Source organism: Oryctolagus cuniculus, chromosome 3, assembly GCF_964237555.1.
Source record: "Oryctolagus cuniculus chromosome 3, mOryCun1.1, whole genome shotgun sequence".
NCBI lineage: Eukaryota > Metazoa > Chordata > Mammalia > Lagomorpha > Leporidae > Oryctolagus > Oryctolagus cuniculus.
The window spans coordinates 97,818,341-97,843,295 of NC_091434.1; the positions used below are offsets into that span (position 1 = coordinate 97,818,341).

Here is a 24,955-nt window from a genome sequence, read left to right on the forward strand (position 1 = left end):
TGGACATTGGAGGAGCCAGAGGAAATGCTGGTTGGGAGTGTAATTTCATTTAAGCCATTTTCATGAAGGCTAACAGAAAGCATTCTTCTCATTCAACAAGACTTCAGGGGAGACAACTAACCATTCTCAGTTGAATGTGGGTTTCTCCTACAGAAGGAGTGGAATGTCACATTCCATCATGTTCTAGAAGAGGATATATAGCTCCCGTCTTTCTTAAAGTTGGATCAAGATGTGAGACATCATGTGTCGTGAACCTATGCTTACCATGCCTGGGCACTCATGCTCATGAAGATGTTCTTTGAGCTACTGTAATGGAAAGAACTCAGTTCTTGTCCTTTGGGGACCCGTGGTTATCTCCAGTGCTTCCTAAGGAAAGGAGGAGACATGAGTTCTCACCTCACCCCAGGAACTTTCCAGGGAAGACTTTACTTTGGGTCACAAGTCAAGATTTCTGTCTTGGTTCAGGCCTGGAGCAGTAGGAACAGGGGTAACATGTCCCTTGCATCTCAGAGACTTGTGTTCTTTCCATCAAGGCCATAGTGTTTGGGGCCCTGGGTCACCTGGAATGTAGATTCTGGAACACACATGTCTTTGGTTGCTGTAAAAATGAGTAGTTCCCTTTGAAGAAATCATTCAGGAAATATTATCAAATAAAACTAATTAAATAAACCCATCATCTTAAAGGGACTCGTTCCACTACAGACAGCTCAACCCATGGCAGAACACATGTCACAAGACCAGAGGAAGGTGGCAATGCTTACTGTTCTGACTTTTGGAGGAAGTTATCCTAATTTGTTCTTCCTCATCTCACTCAGCTTCTGAGACAGAAGTCATAGAATGATAGGTTCCTTCTAGATATTATAGTAGCAAGCAAAAAGGAAATTTTAATTACTTATATGGTCCACATTGCAAATCAAACAGTAGTTTAGCTGCTAGATGGCAGAAGTCCATATTCAACCCACCACAGAATGGTGGATCTAAAACAATCAAATTGTGCAGAATTTTCTGATCTTTGTGTGCTGTGTTGTTGCACAACGCACCAAGCACAGGAGAGTGATTCAAGGAGATTCTTCGAGCATTGTGGAAAAGATGACTGATTCCCTCAGTCCTGTCAGAGTTCAGTCCTATCTCCACTGCTTCTGAGCCCTGTTGCATTAGGGATTTGGCTGTATCAATGGCAGGGGATGAAGTTGATGGACCTCCTCTCCTTTAGAAGCCTCCTTCCGTGCAGTTCCACCTGAGCTGGCAAACCACAGAAGATGTATAAATATTCTATTAACCTCCATATATAGAGTGTGTGCTTTAGAATCATTAAACGTTGAAGTTGAAAAGAACCTTAAAAGGTCATCCTCCTTATTTTTAAAAAACGGAATTAAATTCTAGAGATGTTGTGCAATTTGCTGTATCACACAGCTTGTCAGATGCCCTTATTCAACTCCATTTTGATCTGATGCCTTGGGACACTAAGTGATAGAATTGCAAGCCAGGATCCTGGTCTGTATTGGAATGGGAAATGTTGGGTAGAAGGGAAATTTCTGGCATCCTGATCCTTTATCAAGGAACTATTTACATAGGCTTCTTCACCTGTGATTTGTACACATTTCTGCAACAGTGTTATCCTTGATGTTAAAAAGAAACAAAGAAAAAAATACTTAAATACCATTTAAAAAGTCCACATATAATATAATTTCTAGTAAAAAAATCTTAATATTAATTTTAATATTGAAAATAGTAAAAAATCTCTTAATATTAAATTAAATATTACCTACAAAGATTGATGACTAAAGTTGAGTTATCATTCCTTTCCCAGCAAAAGGAAATAAGGATCCTAATAAGGAAAACAGTAACATATGTCTTCAAAATAATAAGAAAAAAATAAGAATTTTCATTTGAAATCTACTGGTCAAGATATATTACGTTTTAGCACATATTTCCCTTGATCTCAAAACAACCTATTCTCTGAGGAGAGCATTCATTTGCATCATCGTTTTCTTTTTCACCTTATTTGAAAGGCAGACAGACAGATACACAAGGAAATCTCTCATCTGCTGCACTGCTCTCCAAATGCTTGCAATGCCCAGGGGTGGGCCAGAAGGAAGTCAGGAGCCAGGAACTCTGAGTCTCTCTCATGGGTGACGAGAAATCAGCTACTTGAACTACATCACCTACAGTCCCCCAGGGCGCACATCATCAGGAAACTGGAATTGGAAGCTGGAGCCAGGACTAGAACCCAGGTACTTTGATATGAGATGCAAGCACTTTAACCAACATCTTAACTGCTAGGCCAAAGGTCTACCCTTGGGTCATTTTTTATAACTGTGAAAACTACAATTCAGAGAGATTTAGTAATTTGCCTAACACCTAGTAACTAGTACTGCAGCAAGAAGAAGCTGGGCATTTTTTAAAATGCTTATTTATTTATTTATTTATTCATTTGCTTATTATTTATTTTCATCTACTTGAAAAGTGGAGTGACAGAGAGAGAGAGAGAGAATAATTGAGAATCTTCAATCTGCTGTTTCACTTACCCAAATGGCTGCAACAGCCAGGGCTGGACCAGACCAAACCCAGAAACCAGGATACCATCTGGGTCTCCCATGAGGGTGCCAGGGGATCAAGCACGGCAGCCATCATTGCTGCCTCCCAGGGTGCTTTGTCAGGAATGCTGTATCAGAAGAGGAGTCCTGAGACTGGAACTGGCACTTGGATATAGAATGTGTGCGTCTGAAATGGTGGCTTAACCCTCTGTGCACACCACCAAATTTGCCTGGAAGCCAGACATTTTTACCCCTACCTACCTGTGTCCTCTCTATTGCAGTAGGTTGCTTGTAATAAAATCTTGATCTCATAGAATATAGGACAATTTCATTCATTCCATACAGATTCCTTTCCAAGATTAGGCACTTGGGGATTCAAATGTGAAATGGAAACTTATTTTCAAGAAATTTGTTTTTCCATGAGGAAGTGAAACAGCTTAGTTTTTAAGATATAAGTTCAATCACCAAAAATTAATTTCACAGGCCAGCTTTGTCTTCACTTGCATTTTGAGATGGCCAGAGTCTAAGAAAAGCTGAAGATGCATTTCAGGCTAAAATTGCCGAGAACTAAGTTCCTTTTTGAGGCTAGAAACCCTTTTTGTGGTGGACGAAGGGGAAGATTTGATTGAAATGGTGACATTTTCATTGTCTTTTTCTACAGGTTCATGCTTCAAAAATAGGCTTAATGCTTTTACAGAGGTTTATGGACATTAATGAAAATATCAAGACATATCAATGTTTGCATTTTTACAAGTTGGAATCTACAAATGTCAATGATGCATAATCTCTACCATACTCCATAATAAAATTTGCAAAGGAAGAAACATACTTGGAAAAGCAAGAATATTAAAGGATGAAACGATGTTAAGAATTTTTGAAGTAAATGCCCACTGAGCAGCAAACTGGGGTGAGCTTCAGAAGCATTGCCACTTCTACTGATGAGTACATCAGCTTGTATGATAGCTTTGTGGGTGAACAGGTTACATGTGCTTCTTCAGAGTTATGTTGAATATTTTTGTGGTTAATATCACCATTCTTCCTTCTTGCCTTGGCTCATGATGAATGGATGATGTTTGCCAGAATTTGGATGGAGAGTGAATCTACCATATTAGACTAAAATTGGTAAGCTTTCTTGTTCAATGTCTTAGAGACTTCTTGCAGAAGAATAGTAAAACAGAGATAGAACCAGATACAAACAGCCAAAGGCAAACAGGGGAAAAGTTATTCTGCCAAATTTATATAAATGAAATAATGAGAGCATTGTAGAATTTAGCGAAGTATTTTCTATCCTCTTATTACCAACTTGGAGCATCATGCAGCCAATGAGCTTGGATGCCATAAGAAGAATAGCTGTGAGGCCTGAGTATGCTAAATAACAGATTAGTCAGTAAGTAGTGTGACCTTGTGAAGAAAAGTGTACTCAATGAACTAAAAGCATAAACTTCATATATATTTTTGAATCAGCAATTCCTCTTCTAGGAATATGCTCTAGGTAAATAACCAAAGCTTGGGCAAATATTTGGCTATATAGAACATTTATGTAAATCATATCTATAATCCTAAAAAGATTGGAAACAACCTTAGTGCTTAACAAAGGGAGATTGATTAAATAAATAACAGTTCAACCAACACAAAGGGTGTTGTGAAAGAATATTTAATGACATTGAAATGTATTCAGTATATATTATTTTTATTTTTAATGTTTTATATATGTTTTTATTTGACAGGCAGAGTTAGACAGTGAGAGAAAGAGAGACAGAAAGGTCTTCCTTCCATTGGTTCACCCCCCAGTTGGCCGCTACAGCCCGCACTGTGCCAATCCGAAGCTAGGAGCCAGGCGCTTCCTCCTGGTCTCCCATGCGGGTGCAGGGCCCAAGCACTTGGGCCATCCTGCACTGCCTTCCCGGGCCACAGCAGAGAGCTGGACTGGAAGAGGAGCAATCGGGACTAGAACTATTTTTATTTTTAATTTCTAATAATATGAAGAGAACAGATTTCACCGGTATAATTCGAACACTATAAATTTTTAGTGAAAATAGATTTTAAAAATTACAGCAGGATTTGCATTCTTCCTTAACATGTACATAAACATATGTGAATGAACTATTTGGAAGACTATGCATAAGAAGTCAGCGTTGTGGCATAACAGGAGTCCCATATGGGTACTGGGTCAAGTCCCAGTTGCTCCACTTCCCATCCAGCTCCCTGCTAATGAGCCTGAGAAAGCTTCAGAAAACAGCACAAGTCCTTGGGCCCCTGTATCTACATGGGAGACTCAGATGAAGCTCTTGTCTCTTGGCTTCAGCCTGGCCCAGCCCTGGGCATTGAGGCCATTTAGGGAGTGAACCAATTCATGAAACCTCGCTCTCCCTCTCTCTCTCTGTAACTCTATCTTATAAACCAAAATGTTAACACCAAAATGTTAACAGTGGTTATTTTAGAGTTGTGGTAGTGTGTGTGATTTCTAACTTTATTTATTTTATTTATCTGTACTTCCTAACATTTTCTAAACTGCACTTGAATTCCTTTGATTAAGAGAAAAACAAAATGGGAATACTTTTAATAAAGCAGAAATGACCACCACAAGACTACATAAGCATTTTTCAATGCAGCAAAAGCCACACATTTTACAAGCACATTATTTATCTAATATTCTTTTGCATTCAAAGCACAAACCTCTTTACAACAAAAATGAAAATAAACAACATATAGAGGTTGTTTTCAATTGCTTTGCTTTTCTATAGCCATCCTATACTATCAAGTATAAAAATTATCTGCAGACAATATTGAAGAGTATCAGTTTAAACGTAGTAGAGTTGTTCAGTGGGCTTCTGTTTTGATATTTAATCTGCTATTATGAGCTCATATAATTTTTCAGGGTCTCAGTTTAATTACTAATAAAAGGGGGACAGGCTGTGAGTCATACTCAGCTCTTTGAACAATATTAGACCAGTCAAACCAAAAGGATGCTTTAATTTCATTTAGTCTTAGTTCCTGCTTTAGAACAGGATTAAAAATAAATATAGGAAAAAGATGGAGAAAGTGAGTCACCTAATTTACATTTAACATAACGCAAACAAGTGCTTCTTTAATAGGTGCTCAATACCTAAACAGCTCAATTATAGAAACTTAGAAACAATTACTTTCTGGAAAATATTAGCATTCTTAATCTTTCTGCAGATTTTTTACTTTGTCAACTCAGAATTCATCCATTTTTGAAAAAGAAATATCTTTTACTTAGAGACAAAGGTAAGCCACAGTACACCTCAAACTAATTAAAGATGAATCTTTTCTGGAACAATGGTACAAAGAAAAAAGCAAATTATATTTTATAACTCAGAAAAAAACAGTCATCCACCAAAAGAATATTGCCTTCCTTTAATTATTGGAATAAATCATTCCATGGAAAACTGTTTGGCACACAGTGAAGATAAGATGATGATAAATATAATCTAAAACAATAAAAGAAGATAGATTCTCTTTTCACACAAACTCATCCTAGTTGCTAGTGAAACCCTAAAGGGTCCCTATACAAAGAGGCACCTTGAAAGCCTCAAAATGTCTATGGTATTTTACATACAACCTGGATATAACCTACTCTGATTAAGGTTGACCTAATGTAATCTTCAGTAACTCATCTGTCATAGCATTTCAACTAAAAGATATGAAATTCTTCTAAAAATTAAGTTGTTAGAAAACGTGTTTTCTTCACTAAGTGTGCATTAGATAAACGTGGGATTCGTGATTCACCGTTGATCTAAGAGAACAATCAGCATTTGAGAATGAAACGGTAGGAATGCACTTGCAGTGCTGCTGGAGTTCTGTCTGAGAAGTCTCCTTTCTTCCACAGCAGTGTGTGGCACTGACCAGCCAGGCGAATTTCTAGAGGTTTTCATGTCTTTAGTTTTGAGCCCCATCACAGATACTGAGAAATTACACTTGCAAAACTCTGCTCACTGGAGCAGACATTTGGCCTCATAGTTAAGGCACCAGATAAGATGCCCTGAAGAGCTTAGCTTCTTTACCCAGTTCTAGCCCCAACTCCTGACTCCTGCTTCCCTTAATGTAGACTATCCGGGGTAGCAGTGATGGTTCAAGTACTTCATCCTTACCACCCTTGTAGGAGACATGTTCCTGCTGTTCATGCGTTTGGGAGTAAGCCAGTGGATGACTCTGTCTTCCTTCCCCTCTGTCCCTCTGCCTCTCAACATATTTAATTAATTAATTAATTTTCCAAAATGACTCTGGTTACAAGGACATCTAAATTAAGATTTTTTAAAAAATCAACAAATCTAAAGTGATGCGTGGCTCTTGAAGGAGAATTGGGTAGATTCAGAATAGCAGAAGATAAGATTTACTGATGACTGGATATGGGGTGGTAAAGGTAATAAGGAATCAAAAATGAATCCCAAAGGTTTTTCTTTTCAACACCTGGATAGATTAGGATGGCACTTCCTTACCTGGAGAAAAATGGTGAGGAACAGATTTAAGTGTTGGCAAGAATTCTGTCTGTTGGCTTTTTGATAGTGCCTTACTGATAAATCATAGTATTCTGTGACTCTAGATTGTAATCCAGCATGCCATTTTGACATGTGAATGTTCATGAAAAATTTTTTTCCATGTCAACGACTAAGGTAAGATAGAAATGATGGTCAAGAGAAACTAAGGCATTTTGGAACTCTATGGAGCCAGTTGGTAAAATTCATGGACTCAGTTGTCTAATTCACTGAATATTAAGATCAAAAATAAGACAAAGAAACTGTTGATCTTGAACAAAAGACATTGGAAACACAGCGATGGTACCATGAAGATCCATACATAACAAACAGAAGATGGCATGTACAATGGTGCTACAAACAGCTCAAACAAAGATGGGTATTTGGCCTAGTGGTTGAGACATTGCTTGGGAGTGCTGCATCCCATATTGTTATGTCTGGATTTAAATCCTGGTTCTATTCCTAAATTCAGCTTTATGCTAATGCAGACCCTGAGGCAGCAGTGATGGATCAACTAGGTCCTTGCCACCCACCTTGGAGACCTGGATGGAGTTCCTGGCTCTGGGCTTCAGCCTGGCCCAGACCCAGCTGTTGCATCTGGGGAGTAAACCAGTAGATTAGAGTATCTCTCTCTCTGTGTTTGTGTGTCTCTGTACCACTCAATTTCATACAATAAATAATTAAACTTCTGAAGAAAAAATACATATACCACAAAAGATGATTATGAAAATAGAAAAATTTTTGCCACAAAAAATTTGTGAACTCCATGCATATGAAGGGGTCTTCAAGAAGTTCTCTCTCTTTAAGATTTTGTTTATTTATTTGAGAAGTAAACTTACAGACAGTGAGAGGGCAAGACAGAGAGAGAGGTCTTCCATCCACTGGTTCACTCCCTAAATGGCTGCAAGGGCTGGAGCTAGGCCGATCCTAAACCAGAAGCCAGGAGCTTCTTCTGGTTCTCCCACGCAGATAGAGGGGTCCAAGAACTTGGGCCATCCTCCATTGCTTTCCTAGCCCATAGCAGAGAGCTGGTTCAGAAGTGGAGCAGCCAGGACTAGAATCAGCACCCACATGGGATGCCAGCGCTGCAGGTGGAGGATTAACCTACTGCACCACGGTGCAAACCCTAAGTAGTTCTTATAAAATGCATATTATGAAAAAAACTGTGCATGGATTTAGAAATATTTTTGTCCTGGAATAAAGATATCATTTAATTCCAGTTTTCCATGAACTTTATGAATATCCTTCATATATCTGGAGGGCAGCAAGCAGACCAAAGATGATGGAGACCTCTCTGTGCTGCTTGCTTGAGCAAGACATCTTTCTTCTTGATTCTCAAAGAATAAATTATTTAGGAGACTACAGGAATATGCTTGGGTGGGTTTAGTGTGAAACCTGCCATTTATTTTGTAAGGGCTGGACTTATCACCTCAGAAGTGTGAAAATAGGTGTGAAAAACATCCCCCTCCTCAACGCTGTGAATTCTTTTAAAAATCTTTCACTCAGAGTGTAAATGATCCTAAATATCTCTTAGCCCTTATCCTCCAAACCTATTTTCTCATCTTCTTCAACAGAGTTGTCTAAACCTCCTGGGATCAAGAGTGGAGCACCATGATGAGCTTAGAGGAATGTGGGGGTAATTGTGATGGGACACACTTTGATTCCAATTTCCTCCAAGTCACTGCACTCAAAGCTACTGGTTGGCCATCATCTGCTTCATAGGAAAATTCCCAGGAAACTGTTAGGCACTGTGGGGAAGAGTTCTGCCCCTAGAAAAGGACCTCCTCATTGGGCTGATGACCTCTGGTCCAGGACAGATGAACACTTGTTACTGCTTCCATTGACAGCCAGAGCCAGAACCAACCCCCTATCATACGCGGTCTTGCAATTAAAAGCCGTTTTGCAAATTATTGTGTCATGTGCAAACAAAATGTATGTTCTTCTGTTGTGAAGAAATGGATGTTGATTGTATGTATGCAAGTGGAATTTCCCCTGCTTTTTCATTCCTTAAGGCTGAATCCTGAGTGTGCTGTCACAGCCATAGCTAGCTTTGAACAATCTAGGCAATTAGTCCTGCAGAGAACAGTTGCCTGACATGTCTTGCATCAGTTGGACCATAACGACTGCACTTCACCACCAGATATTCCGCATTCAATAGCACTGAAAAAGGTAAGGGTGGTTTTCTCACACTTCTTTATATTTGCGAAGTGATAGGTCCCACCCAATTAAAGTTCCAGTTCATTTTTAATGATAGATTTTTAGAGACAGATCTCACCTCCACCATTATGTCATGTATTTAGAGCAAATTTTAACCTCTTCTTAAAAGTATAGAGGCAGATACATCCAGTTAAGTTGTTTGCTAGCACACTTAGCTTTAGAAACGCATTTATCTCATACATTTGTTTATATCCTTCTGACACATATCCACAGAAAATGCTGGCACTGATACTTTTTTCTCTCCTCCCAATACCATCCATTCTCCAAATCTATTGTTTCAATGCTCATAGATATATGCAGGTCTCCATAATGACAAATATTGTATTATTCAGTTCTTTAAGCCTTCCTTGCACAGTTACGTTTCAAAAATGTCTTCTCCTCCTCCTCCTCATGTCATTTAAGTGAGACCACAAACACACACGGTGACACATTTATTAAGTAAAAATAATGTTTAGCATAATTGGTTTTGTTTTTTACTAATGTACTGAGAATTTCTAAACACATGCCCTCTTTTGTGACTCGCCAATGTCACGTGAATTTTTATGTGAGCTTTTAAGTGATAAAGACCCATTCTCAATTAAGCCTTTAGCACTGTAATTCTCTCACCCGGGAACCTATTGTATTGATGGCTCAATCACTGACTCCAATGTGTGGAGGAAGCTTCTTTACATGCTACTATTCATGTACATTTCCAAGTCTTAATTTGCAAATTAAATAGATATATTTTCATAAAACCAAGGCAATCCATCCTGTCTCTATATCTGCATCACTAATTTGATAGCATTAACAATTTTTGGACATTTGACACAGCAGTCCAAATGGTGTTTGGGATGCCTGTATCCCATCAAGTCCTGACTCTGTTTCAGATTCCAGCTTCCTGTTAATTCCCACCTTGGGATGCAGCAGGTGATGGCTCAAGTACTTGGGTCCCTGCCATCCATGTGAGAAATTCAGCCAGCTACTGGCTTCTGCAGCTGTTGCAGGCATTTGAGGATTGAACCAGCAGATGGAAGATCTTTGTCTGTCTGCCTCTGTCTCCCTCTCTCCTTGTATTTCTGCCTTTCAAATAAACTGAAAGTACATAGTAAATAAATAAATGTTAAGTACTAATGCTAAATTTATTTTGAGTTTGCTTATCATTTTCTTTTTACTAGAAAAAAAAAAACTTTTCATGGAAAATTAGTAAATTCTTCTGGTAGGGCCGGCGCCGTGGCTCAATAGGCTAATCTTCCACCTGCGGCGCTGGCACACCGGGTTCTAGTCCCAGGCGGGGCGCTGGATTCTGTCCCGGTCGCTCCTCTTCCAGTCCAGCTCTCTGCTGTGGCCCAGGAGTGCAGTGGAGGATGGCCCAGGTCCTTGGGCCCTGCACCCGCATGGGAGACCAGGAGAAGCACCTGGTTCCTGGCTTCGGATCCGCGCGGTGCACTGGCCACAGTGGCTATTGGGGGGTGAACGAACTAAAGGAAGACCTTTCTGTCTCTCTCTCTCACTGTCCACTCTGCCTGTTAAAAAAAAATTATTCTTGTATTACAAGTTATATGAGATTATACCTATTGAGAGAAAATAAACAACTCATACCCACTCCAAACACATGCAAATTATTGCCATCTTTTGCAACTCACAACATCTAGAAGTCAAGTCTACAACAGCTTCCAGAAAAGCTGGGATGAATATCCTGGTACAGTGGGATAAACCTCCACTTGGGACACCTGCATCCCCTATTGGAGTGTCAATTCTGCCCTGCTCCTCCACTTCTGATCAATCCACCTTCCTTGGGAGGCAGCAAGTGATGGCTCAAGTACTTGGGTCCCTGCCATGAACAAGAGAGAATTCCACCAAGGTGTGGTTCCTGGTTCCTGGCTTTGCGCTGGCCCAGTCCTGGATGTTGTGGGCATTTGGTTATAACCAACAGATGGAAGATTCTCTCTCTCTCTCTCTCTCTCTCTCTCCCCCTTCTCTCTCTATCACTCTGCCTTTCAAGTAGATAAAAAATAAATTCAAAAAAAAAAAAAAAAGGCAGAGTGCTGTAGTCTAGACATTCCGATCAACAAGACTTCTAAAATTCATGGTCTTGCAGCTTAAGAGAGTAGTTCCAGCGGTAGGTGTTACAGTGCACAGGGTTAAGTATTCCATATGGGAGTGATGATTTGAGTCCTGGCTCCTCTGCTCCTGATACAGCTTATTGTTAATATGTCCTGGGAGGCAGTAATGATGGGTCAAGTGCTTGAGTCCCTGTCCCCCATGTGTGGTCTCTTACAACTATGGTAGAAGAAGAATTTTGTGGGGAGCAACCCGGACTAGACTAAGTTACTGGAATTAAGACTTATTCTATGCATCTGCTCTCCCACAATATGGCGCTGGGAGAGGAGAAAATAGCTTCTACACAGCTGCCTCCAGTTCAACCAACAAGCTGCAGGACCTGCTCCTGATTGGAGTAGAGCAGCATACTCGGCATGTGGGTAGCAGAGTTGGGATTGGTGGAGGAGGACTATAAAGGAGGAGAGAGACAACATGCACGAGGAACGTCTATCTGAAGGAACACCTGTGCAGCCCCCGAGAAGAGCCGGTCGGCGGTGTGCCGCTCCCCCGCGGAAGTGGGGAAAGTGGCTGGGGGAACCGCCCTTCCACGGAGGTGGAAGGGACGGTAGCCAACCCGGGAAGAACCAGCAGCAAACCCAGGGAGGGCCGAGCAGACGAAAGAACAGCGCAGGGTCCTGTGTCGTTCCTCCACGAAGAGGGGGAGCAACAAATTTACTAATAACTTACAACGTCTAGTATAAAGAAAATGATCAGAAAATTCAAAATGAAACTGACATAACACCTCTTAATTTTTTTTCTTATTATTTTCACTTTATTGGAAAGGCCGAGAGAATGAGAAAGAGAGGGACAGGGACAGATAGGCTAGATAGAGTTCCAGGCTCCTGGCTTCTGCCTGGCCCAGCCCTCCCTCACTTGTTGCAGACATTTGGGGAATGAACTCTCTCTCTCTCTCTCTCTCTCTCTCTCTGTTTCTGTTACTTTGCCTTTCAAAAAAAATAAGAAAACTTAAGAATTCCACAGCTTTATTTAAGAAGTGCTACTTAAGCTATAAAGCATTTCCTGTCATTTTTGTTTTCAATAATTTTGTAATATTCTTTTGCTCTTGGGTTACTCTATATCCAAATGCTCATATATGTAAATGACTCAATACAACATTGGATGCCCCAAAAATATAAACATTATTGTTTATCCAGAAGCATTATGTGTTCATGCAAAAATTGCATTAAAAGCTTGCGGTCAGATCAAAAACCCACAACTGTAATTGTTTATTTATAAAGCTCACCATTACTCTGTAGTGTAAGTTTATATTTTTTAAAATTTCCAAACAATGTTGAGTTGGTCTTAGAAGAGTGAAAAATGCAAGGTTTGCCGAAATGATTAAAGACAAACAACTTAGGTCTACACATGCAGCAAGATGCTTTAATATGGAAATTATTTACTTTGCCAGGGTTTATAGTTTTCATTTTTGTGCTGCCCTTGAAACTCCATGATAACATGGCCATTCAGCGGAATTTCTGCATTTTTCTCTTGGTTCAGGGCAGCTGGTTTCTTTCCTCTCTAAGTAGAAAGCTAAAGTATATTTATCACTCTAACAGTGACTCAAAACAAACAGGAAGTCTTCATCAGCCGGCTCCTGGGCATAGCTGATATTAGGTACTGGCAGAAAGGAAACAGAGACCTCATTCTCTAGGGGTCCGACAGAATGGACATGCAGATGTGGGCGATAACAAAGTTAGGGATGCTCCAAATGACCACCGTGTGCTCCCAAGATTAAGTGCTGGGGCCGTGCTCGCCAGCTTCCAGAGTCTGCGAAAATTCCTCGGGAGTTTTCCTTTCCAATTCAGTTTGAAAGAGAAGTTTGCACTGGATTCCATGAGCCTTAGACTCCTTGTGAACCTATGCGCCAAAGGAAACCTGGGAGGGAGCTATTCTGGGCAATTTGGCTTTGATCTGGTTGCTAGGAAAAAGCCCTGCTTTTGTCTGCAAGTATTCTGAATGGCTCCTTCAGTCAGAACGAGGCCTGCAGGTCACTGTCTGAATTAAGTGAAGAGGATTTTTTTTAACGCTAAAAATGAAGCTGTCGCTGTATGCCATCATAAAGCCGGCGAGAGTGGGCTGTGTTGCCGTGTGACGGCAACGGCTCTGTGCTGCAACTTAAACTCCAAGGTATACTGTGAAAATCACTGAAGCGTGCTTGCAGATCAAATATATGCAAATATTCCTCAGTGGCACATATGTTCCTAGAGACCTTCCCCTTCACCTCCTTTTCAAATAAAACCTGTTTCAGATTCAAAGCCCACTTTGTTTTTGTTAATACAAATGTTCACAATCAAACAATTTTTTTAACCTCATAAATAAATAGAAAGGTCAAACTCTCACACCTAACTTTTTTTCTAGCCAAACCAAACTCAGAAGGGATTGGACTGCAAACCACTGATCCTAATTCTAAATGATTAAGCAATACACTCTGGGGGGTCCTTTAAATATCTTCCTTTTTATTTGTTCACTAATCCCCTTGTTTATGATAATGCATGTACCTTTGTATAAGGACTTTGCAACCATTATCTAATCTTCACCGATCCTGTTGAGGTAGGAGGAGAGCAAATCTTATCTCCACTCTACAGATGAGAAAACAGAGACAGGGGAGGTTGAGTAACAAGCACACATTTTATGTGACACATTCTGTCCAGATGCAAAAATGCCAGTAGAACATGGACTTTGTTTTTTCAGTAGCCTGTCTGGATTTTCACCTACTAGTCTCCTTTATGACCAGTATCTCTTTGTGACTGCATGGACCCGCCATACACTCTGTTAGGAAAACATGCAGCTAACTGATCCACATGAGAACCACACCCTTGACCTTGGCATCACTGGCATGAGGTGCCAGTGAACTGAACCACAGCCTGAAAACCTCAGTGGCCCCAAAACAGAATGAGCCAACCGGAGCATTCCATTGCTTCCCATCTTACTCATTTTGAAATAGGAAAGAAAGGGTCATTTCTATGAGTTTTCCGATTTTGTTCTCTCTCACATTTAAAGTGTATTTTGCACTCCAATGAAATTCTAAAACATGAATAATAAATACAAAAATAAAGAAGCACTAAGAGGTAAACTATACACATAAACATTTAATTTTTTTAATTTTATTTATTTGAAAGGCAGAGTAACAGAGAGAGTAGGAGAGTCGGAGACACAGAGAAGTCTTCCATCACCTGGTTCACTCTGCAAATTGTCACAATGGCCAGGGTTGGGCCAGGAACTCCATCTGGATCTGCTACGTGGGTGGCAGTGGCCAAGCACTTGGATCATCTCCTTCTTTCCCGGGTACATTAGCAGGAAGCTGGATTGGAAGCAGAGGAGCTGGGACTTGAACCAGCACTTGGATATGGGATGCCAGCATTGTAAGCAATGCTGTGTCACAACGTCAGTGCCCCAAAAATATGTAATTTTGAGAAAAAAAAATAATGCGGGGAAAGTGTACTGAAGCTAGTGCCTATAGAACCATTGTATCATTACTAGTATAAAGTGGCTCTTCACTCATGTTTGAACTGTAGAACTACATAATGACAATGAGAAAATTTAACAATAAGGAGGTCCCTTTTCAAAATAATCCATAAGCTGTACTTTGGAAATTTATATTCATTAAATAAAAGTTAAAAAAAAATAATCTCCAATGAAAGAAGAGAGGACCTTCTTTCTCAGAATAACTTAAAGCAACAATATATTCAATACTATTGGACAATTATTTTTTATATTATTAATTCATTATATTATTATTCATTATATTAATAGCTATTATTCACTATATTATAGGTACCACCTGTAACAGCCAGGTGATGGGGGAATCATCTCCCCTGAAAGGACTGGGGAAATGCTGATTTTATGAGAGTGCCTTCCAGACCTTTCAGGAGCAGGAAGGCAGCTTAGCCTATCTTTTGGAACGTAGATTACCCTTCAGACCACCTGGCAAAAAACTCCTGAAGCGCAAACCAGACATCCCTGCTCAAAGAAGCTCATCCTGGAAAACAGAAGTGTCTGCAGGATAGTCTAACTTCTCCCTGGTTACCTGTTTACTTACTCAAATTTCCTTTCCAACTGCACATACAGTTGTAGATCTGTGAACTGCATTTTGTGAACACTGCAAAAATTTCTTAAACCTACCTCAGAAAGCCACAAAACAAATCTAGGTTTGAACATCAAATTGATGATTCCTGAACTCCCTCACTACGGGACTTCTCATGTATTGAGCCCAATTCTGAATGTGGACAGGGACCAAATCGATTTCCAGGATGCATGTAATGGCATCAGGCTAGCAGTATCAACAGCCAACTACACAAAGGTTCTTCAGGTAGTGTGGAGAAACAACTCCAAAGACACCCTGCTGAGCAGGGTCCAAACCTTTGAGCTTGGTCTGTCTACCCTTGCTTATTCACTGCTGCCTTGGGCAAATGTTCCAGCAACCTGGGAGGACATGGCATTAATTTCCCAGTGTGTCACCATATCTAGAGCAATCAAGCAAGAGCCAAAGATGAATTAGCTTGAGAGGAGGCTTCAGGCACACATTCAGCAGGTTTGCAACTTACCCTTTTTATCCTTCTTACCTATTTAAGATTCTCTTTTCAAACACAGAAGAGAACTTTATCAATCTTAAACTAAAGAAAACCAATATTTGCTTTCCATGTTTGGTTCATAGCCAATTATGCAAAATGCTTAATAAAACAATCCTTTTTTAAAGTTATTAGCAATTTATTACAGGATTATTAGTTTCAGTGATGATAATTTCATTGTTAGATCTGAGTTGACTTAAGACAATTTTTTCCTGGAGACCTCTTTGTCATCAAATTGAGTCACCTTATTCCTTCTGTCCTAATACACAACTGTTCCTGTTATTCTTTGAATTAATTTGGATAAGAGCCTTCTGCAAAAACCATCTTTCTGGATCCACAACCGCCTCTCTGAGCATTTGTTAACACATTACATTATACTAAAGTGAATCCACCCACCAGAAATTAGCCAATCTTTCCTAGTTTTAATATTTTTTGAAGTCTCACATAGTGCTAATCACAATGATTCCCAGACCAGGTTTTATGAGAGCCTGGGATATATCTCCCATGACCTCACAGATCATGAAAACCAAAACTCCAAGAATTTTTCAGCACAAAATTAATTATGGTTTATTTTAATTTGAAATATATATATATATACACACACAGAGAGAGAGAGACTCACACAGACACACACACATACATGGATATATTTCTGCCATTGGAGGTAGGAAGCATGTGACTTGGTGGACCGCAGCACTGTAAAACAAGCGACAATAGTCTATTGAAACTCCTCAAAGCTCACAATCATTATGCCCTCCCAAAAAAGAAAAAAAGAAATGCTATTCTTATTCCTAGGAATGTAAATTCTAACACACACCTCATGACAGGCACAAAAAGGAAGCAGGACAAAACCCATTCCAGGACATTTCCTCAAGAAGAATAAAAATAAGGTGTGTCACACATTGTCATGAATAAAATAAACACGATAATATCTAACAACACCATTACACCATTCAATGTGCCTAAATTACAGTTGTACCAAGAAATGAGAAAATCTCTGGAATGGGACCAGGATTGCTTTTGAATTGTCCATTAAAAAAGCAAAAAATAAAATCGGCTGCAATGATTTCCTTTTGAGACCATTCACCTTATTTTTAAAATACAAAATCAAAAACATATTGAGACGCATGGTGACGCTGGGCAATAAAACCGAAGCAAACTGTCTCCTTTCCCCAGCTCGGGCTCTGCAGCTACAGCAAGCCCACAGTGCCAGCTTGAGACTGGCAAGGCAACTAGCACTGCACAAAACAAAATCTTTGCTTTTCAGTTCTGACCGATTCCACTGAGAGCATCATTCTCACCTCACCTTTTTTTCCCCTCTTTCTCTCTGAATTGAGATTTTCCTATCTGGGGATATCCTTCCATTATGTGATATGTCTCCTAAGCCAATGGAAAACAATGACAATTTTATTTTCACATTAACATTCCTCTCCCAGAGCCATATTCCATGAATGAATGGCTTGTAGGACACACCACTAATAATAAAATCCAGCAACTGTGCCAACACAAGTGCAAGAAAAGCAAAGGAAAGGGAAGGCAGGCCGAAACAATTCTCCCATACCTACCGTGGCCAACTCCTTCCAAGAAAGCTGTGGAATTTGCTTGCTTATTCACATGCTTGTTTGTCAGTAAGGTATTCCTCTCAGAAAGTAAAAACAAATAGCTCCAACAACCTCTTCCTCGTCTTGAGATCACTATTGCTACCAGAAAATAAACTTGTAAACTTCATCTGTTAAGATACTTGAGAACTATACTCAAGAAAATCTACTAATATTTGTTGAAGGAGCAATCCTATACTAGCTAGGAAAGGAACTGGAAACAAGGAGGTCATTTCCCTTTCAAATTTAAATGTCACCATGAAATACTGTAGAAAAATCAAACACATCTAGAGTGATTGCTCATGTCAGAAACTCAACTTGTCTGACCTCTCCAACACTTGTACCCTAATGTTGCTGTCACAGAATAGCCTGGATTCCAAAGAGCATGCTGGCTGAGCTTGCCCGCATCTCATGGATTAACTGAGACAATTTTCTACTCATTTGAATCTCAGCCTTGTTTCACCCCCTGCAACACTCAAGTCCACCTTCCCACCATCAAAAGCTGGTATGCGAGAAGTCAACAACTTAGTTAACTGTAGAAACAAAACCTATTTAGAAAATATAGCCACGTGATTTATTCTGCAAATATATCACTCATTAGATGAAATGTAAGCTTCTACTCATTACTCAAGCTGTCCTCACCTTTATTCTTTCTAATTGTCTTCTTCCATTCAAATATTCATTGAGCATCTACTATGTTTGAAGCACTTTGCTGGGCACTGAGTTTGAAGCACTGAGCAAGCCAGTGCTAATCCCATTCTTTAGAGCCAAAATTCTTCCAGAGACAAAAAATAGAACAAATATGTATTATCTTTAATACTTTCAGAAAATTATAAGAACTTTGCAGAAAATATTGGCTACAAGGATAAAGACTTATTTTAAAATGTTATTTTAAATATGAAGACAGTGATCTTTCTCTTAACAATTGAGGAAGACACTTCTGGCTGATTTTTCAGAGATGGACTGTCTAAGGCTAAGATATTTGAGCTGCTTTATGCTGGAAAAGGCCAGATTTTAAAAAAAATTAATAAAAATGCCCTAATATGAACCCAAGGAACAGAAAAGAGGCAGGAAGGCTACATCATAATGAAAGAGCCAACTGAGGTAAGGCTGGAAATTTGAGAGACTTGGAGGTAGAAATTTACTCTAAATGCACTGGGCAGCCCTTGGAGGATATTAAACAAGGAAGTGACTTGATCTGATTGAGGCTTTCAAACAGCAGAGCATCGGCTTTCTGGGGAGCCTAATGAAGAATTGAAGCAAAACAGAGTGGGAAGGGGAAATGGGATCAGAAACAACTGTTATTTGACTTGAATAGTGTTGTGGATGGTGGGCTATTAACTAAGGCAGACAACCAGAGCACTATAAGGTCTTTAAGACTAAAAATTTACTCCTTCAACCGTATGTTCCCAGGTGGATTTTTTTTTTAGCATTTTTAACATTCCTCATTTGTTTGTATTCTTTTCTCTTATATAAATTTCAGTATTCTAAGTTGTTTGCATGCTAGTCGATGCCATTTCCACAAATGTCAAACTCTGACTTAAAATCCAGTTCATCATCACAGTGTTTGGATTCAAGTCCTGGCTCAAATTCTGATTCCAGTTTCCTGTTAATGCCTCCCAGGGAAATGCAAAACATTTGAAGACTCAAGCATTTGGTTCCTTGACACCAATGTGGCAGACCTGGGTTGAGTTCATGGCTCCTGGTTCCACTTTGTCCCAACCCCAACTGTTGCAGGCATTGGGAGTGAACCAGCAGACAGATCACTCTCTCTCTCTCTCACTCTCTCTCTCTCTCTCTTTCTCCCTGTCTCTCTTTCTTCCCCTCTCCCTCCCTCTCTCTTTATTTAAAAATAAAAATTAAAAACACTTTTCAATCCCATTCATCTTAGAAGTCTCTGCTAGTTGAAACTTTCCTCATAATGATTATCCTTCATCAACACTCTTAGCTTTTATTACAAATCTTTAACTCTGCTTTATACTCTGCTCCTACTATACTTAGACCAGATTCCCCAGCTTTCCTCTGTTTTTCAGTCCCCAACGGCCCACCTCCCAACTGTACCCCCTGCTTATTCCCAATGCCCCACCAGGTTTGTGGAATTCAAGCCTAAGCTCCTCCCACACACAATAGTTCTCAAAGTGGCATTTCCTCCCTGTCACACTACCTGCCTGTCCTTTAGAACTCGGATCATGTGTACCTTTCCAAGAGAATGGCTTTTGACCCCTCCCCAATTAAACATGATTTCTCTGGCCCCATCCCCTAGGAGGCAGTGAAGTATAATGGGTGAAATCTCCAGCTCTGTGATCAGCCTGGCAGGTGCAAGTTGTGTGTCCACCCTTAGGTAATTTAATCAAATGTGCAGTTCTTTGCTGCTTCATCTGGAAAGTAGGAGGAAAGCAGGGAAGGTGCAAGAAGAATCCTTGCCTTATAAAGTACTGTGAGGATCAAGTGAAGCAACTCACCAAAATCTGTGTCATGTCATCTGGCAGGACAAAACAAACGGTCTTCATATTTTGATATTTTTGTCATTTTCATTTCAGTGTTGCTTGGCTGTCCTGTGAAAATAAGTCTTCTTTCTATCATAAACATCTTTAAGCCCATAGATAAAAAGCTTTGTTTGGGTATAATGGTGTCTTCTTCATCCTTATATTTGGTAGATATTTATGAGTATTTTTTAAAAGGCTGTTTATTTCATCTATTTGAAAGGCATGGTAGGATGGAGAGAGAGAGAGAGAGAGATATCATCTGTCCACTGATTTACTCCCCAAATACCTGCAAGAGCCAGGAATGGGCCAGGCCAGGAGCCCAGAACTCCATTCAGGCCTCCCACATCGGTAGCAGAGTTCAAGCACTTGAGCCATTATCTTTGTCTCCTAGGACAGATTAGCAGGAAGCTGGATCCAAATGGTACTCTGATTTGAGAAGTGGTCATCCTAAATGGTAGCTTAACTCACAGCACCACAATATCCACCCCAAAAGACTTTCATCACTTTTATTCAAATAGGTTGATTAACCTATAGGTAGAAATAGTGTCTTTTTGCTTCTTATTTTTAAATTCTGTCTTACCTAGTGTGTGCGTGTGTGTCCAGTGTACAACATATATTCTTTTTTTTTTAGTTTTCTGAATTTAGAAACCCTTGAACAATCAATATAATTAATACATATATCATGTTAGATTCACCAATGACATTGCTTTTAAAAAGTATCCTAAACATAAGTAATTCTCATAATAGAGCATCATTGCAGCTCACAAGAATCTTCAGTCCTCTAAAGACCCATAGTGAAGCAGGAGGCTTCTGTTAGTGACATGTGTGCTCTCATCAACATCGATTAATATTTATTGAACAAAGCACACATACAGCACACTATACCTTGTGTTTTGTAGATTTTTTAAATACAAGACGCTATCTCTGTTTTCTTACATGTCAAGAAAGACAATGTCCCTGACCCCAATAAATAATAGAAAACACACAAATCTCAACAAATATATGGATTGTAGCATATCTCATCTCATGTACGAAGGGAAACCTTCAACAAACGGGCATATCTTGATTGACTTTGAGATATGACAGGAGCAGAGCCTAGTGGAGAAATAAAGGGAAAAAGTGTGAATTTGATGCTAAATAAAGATTGACTATATTTTTTTTTTGACAGGCAAAGTGGACAGTGAGAGAGAGAGACAGAGAGAAAGGTCTTCCTTTTGCCATTGGTTCACCCTCCAATGGCTGCCATGGCTGGCGTGCTGCGGCCGGCGCATCACGCTGATCTGAAGGCAGGAGCCAGGTGCTTCTCCTGGTCTCCCATGGGGTGCAGGGCCCAAGCCCTTGGGCCATCCTCCACTGCCTTCCTGGGCCACAGCAGAGAGCTGGCCTGGAAGAGGGGCAACCGGGACAGAATCCGGCGCCCCGACCGGGACTAGAACCCGGTGTGCCGGCGCCGCTAGGTGGAGGATTAGCCTATTGAGCTGCGGCGCCGGCCAGACTATATATTTTTAAAAATTAAGTACAATATGCTAGAATAGGAATAAAACCTATATTAAAAGATAAACTTGAAGTTTCTACATCTTTCTTCATATATTATCACTGAAACTAGAAAAGTTTGCCTATCATTTTTATTATACATACTTTTATAATGCTCTTTGTTCCTGGGTTATCTTAAATCCAAATAATTCTAGACATAAATTGCGCAATCTTGCTAAATTTCCGTAATGATTAGCTAGTGTTAAAATTCCAGAATAATTACACCTCAATATAATCCACTGTAGCTCTCCATAGTTCATTTGGGGTTTCTCTCTCTTTTTCAAACTTTACTTACTTTCTTCTTTTGCATTTGTGAATAATTTGGTCATCTCTGCCAGTTGGCAGTCTGCATCTTCAGACACCATCCAATGGCTATATTCTATCCCATAGATTGAGTTATTTAACTACAGGAGGTCTCATCTGCAATACCCACTCTTCTTTTCTCGGTTGAGTTATAAAACATACTTTTTTCATCAACCTCTAAAAAAAGTAACAGACTCCATTCTTACACACCAACTCAAGAATCCAGGATAATTTCTTATGTAGCATCCTTTAAATTCCCAATGTTTTCATGTCACAAACAGCTTATAGTGTATCCTGACTTCTGATAAAAACTTGTTCACTTCTACCTGTAAAACTCATCTGTCTTGATGTCTGACGGAAAAACTGCCTAAAACACACTCAATCTGAAACAAATGGGTGACAAAACCACTGAGAGAAACATGATCTGTTCTGTTTCTTACTTTCTACACACTTCTTCTTTCTCTCTCTCTCTTTCTTTCTTTCCTTCCTTCCTTCCTTCCTTCCTTCCTTCCTCTCTTTCTCTCTTTCTCTCTTTCTCTCTTTCTTTCTTTCCTTGAGAGAAACAGGGCTCCCATGCGCTAGTTCACTTGCTAAATGCCTCCAATGGCCAGGACTAAGCCAGACTGAAGCCTGAAGTCAGGAACTAAATACAGGTCTCCTAGATGGGTGACAGGAATGCCATTACTCAAATCATTACCGCTGCCTGTCAGAGTCTGCATCAGTAGGAAGCTTGATTCAGGAGCCAGAGCCAGCCATCAACCCGAGACACTTTGATATGGGATGTGGGCATCGTAAGTGCTAGGCTAAACACCTACTATTACATACTTCCTTGTGTCTTCAGTGACCTCACATCTAATGGAGCTTCAATGGATTACACATTTGAATTAAACAAACTATTGGCCTTTGCTTTTTGCCTCATGCATTATTTCTCTGCTTAGCTACTAATACTTATTTCTCCATTACTGTTCAAATTAAGTAAGTGGCAAAGCCAACAACCTCAAATAATCATTTATAAAAGCTATGACTCTCTATTTAAAAGTCAAGGATCTCTCCTAATTTTGCATCCAACATTTGCTCTTCAACATAGTTGTAAAAACATACCCACCATCACCCCCTCCTGCCTTTTAACTCGCCTCCTATAAAAAATTGTCAAAATATAGGGCATGTATTTTCGATTATTCAAAATTGGGTTTGGCCACTGCATTTTTTTTTCCTTTTTGCTTACTGAACACTAGAACTTGGGGAGTGATGAATGAGAGATATTCAGAAGAAAAGCAGCATTTGATTACATGGCAGTAACAGGATTTTCTCTACATACTTCAAAACTGTTGCAAAACTTAGAGAATGAAATGCATTTTTTGATTGGAAATAAGTAGAAAAAAGTTCTATAACTTTTTTGAGATAACATATTTTTATTGCATTATAGTCAGAGGCTAATGGCTCTAATAAATAAAGAGTTCAACAAATAAAAACTAAAACTGTTTGCAGGAAAATAGGCAAAGCTATAAACAACAATCAAAGGAAAAGATGTTCAACTTCACTCATATACATTTTAAAACATTCAAAAAATCTTTAAAACTATACGACCACTTTGTTTTTAAGTACGAGTACCAAATTGTCACAATGGGAGATTTCAGTCTATTTTGTTTACTGTTGAATCTCCATACCTGAAACGGTGTCTTTATGCAGTCTGGTTTAGCTCAATCAACGTTAAATAGTTCTGGCATGTGGCATAGCATGTAAAGCCATTGCCTTCAGTGCCGGCATCCCATATGGGTGCCAGTTCCAGTCCCAGTTGTTCCACTTCCGATCCAACTCTCTGCTATGGCCTGGGAAAGCTATAGAAGATGGCTCAACTCCTTGGGCCCCTGCACCCACATGGGAGACCCAGAAGATGCTCCTGGCTCCTGGCTTCGGATCAGCGCAGCAGCTCCAGCCATTGCAGCCATCTAGGGAGGGAACCAGTGGATGGAAAACTCTCTCTCTCTCTCTCTCTCTCTCTCTCTGCCTCTGCCTCTCAGTAATTTTGCCTTTCAATAAACAAATTTTAAAAAATAAACACAATCTTGAAAAATAAACAAGTTAAATAAATGAAGTACTTTCCTCAAAAAAAGTGTTAAAACTTGTTTACTAGCTGTCAAACGCAGGTTCTTTCATGCATAAAATAGCATCAACTGTATAATTTGCCCCCACTTCCTCCTTTTACAGAAAGGCAATGAAAGAATTGTAAATTTTTACCTAAGAATCAAATGTGTCAACCTATTGGCTCTTGCTACCTTAAAGTCTTGGATAATAGTTTTTAGTTATTTTTAGATAATTTCTTTTGTTTCCAAATTTAAACGAAGCATTAATAGAAATAAATCACTGATTCAGAGCAGTAAAATGCATATTAACATCAAAATACAGTATGTAGAGATTGCAAACTAACCTTCCCAGAATACAAGCTAGATCTAATTTCAGATACTAAAGTATTATATTGATCCCATTTAGGAACCATCAAAGAAATGGGGAGAACTTGGAGAGTTGAAAGTCTGAATAGGAAGTCTGAAAACATTTGAAGAATTATAAAGTGATTCATGCATTCCTGATACTTAAAGAGCTAGAAAAATACAGCCAAGTTGTAACAATGGTTAACTCTAGGTGGAGGATTTATAGATACATTTATTCTCACTCATAATTCTCTGTATATCTAAGCATTCTACAATGCATATGTAAGACTAGTGAAGTCAGAAAGAAAATAATACGCATACTCTTTGAAAGGTGAAAATTATGTGATATATTAAGAAATTTTGAAGGATTAAGTTTACACAGCAAAAGAATGGAAGGCTCATGGGTGACCAATCTTCTTTAGAACCACCATTAACCTAAATCTATTGCAAAACACACGGAATGGCTTTTTCTATCCTCTAAAACATGCACACACACACACAAAACACAGAGAAAGAAAAAAGGAGCACATAAACAATGTGAAAAAAAAGAAAAAAATGGAATGGCTTGAGTCAATCCAAACATTCACATTTTCACGGGATCAAGCAGATAGAACATGCAACCAAACTGACCTTCTATCAGGATAGGAGTGTCTACCAAGCTTTCCAGCTCCTGCTGGCAGTGCTACAACTAACAAACACAGCCAAAGGA

The 24,955-nt window shown here is 39.5% G+C and overlaps 2 long non-coding RNA genes across 2 annotated transcripts in view; one reads left to right on the top strand and one right to left on the bottom strand.

Annotated features, from left to right (window-relative positions):
• LOC103348754 (uncharacterized) overlaps positions 1-24,955 on the bottom strand; it is a 130,163-nt gene that overhangs the window by 41,004 nt on the left and 64,204 nt on the right. The gene's annotated exons all lie outside the window — the stretch shown is intronic.
• Positions 2,056-10,371, top strand: LOC138849003 (uncharacterized). Its single transcript, XR_011387306.1, has 3 exons — positions 2,056-2,234; positions 3,199-3,659; positions 8,608-10,371. It is a non-coding gene; the product is annotated as an uncharacterized lncRNA (long non-coding RNA).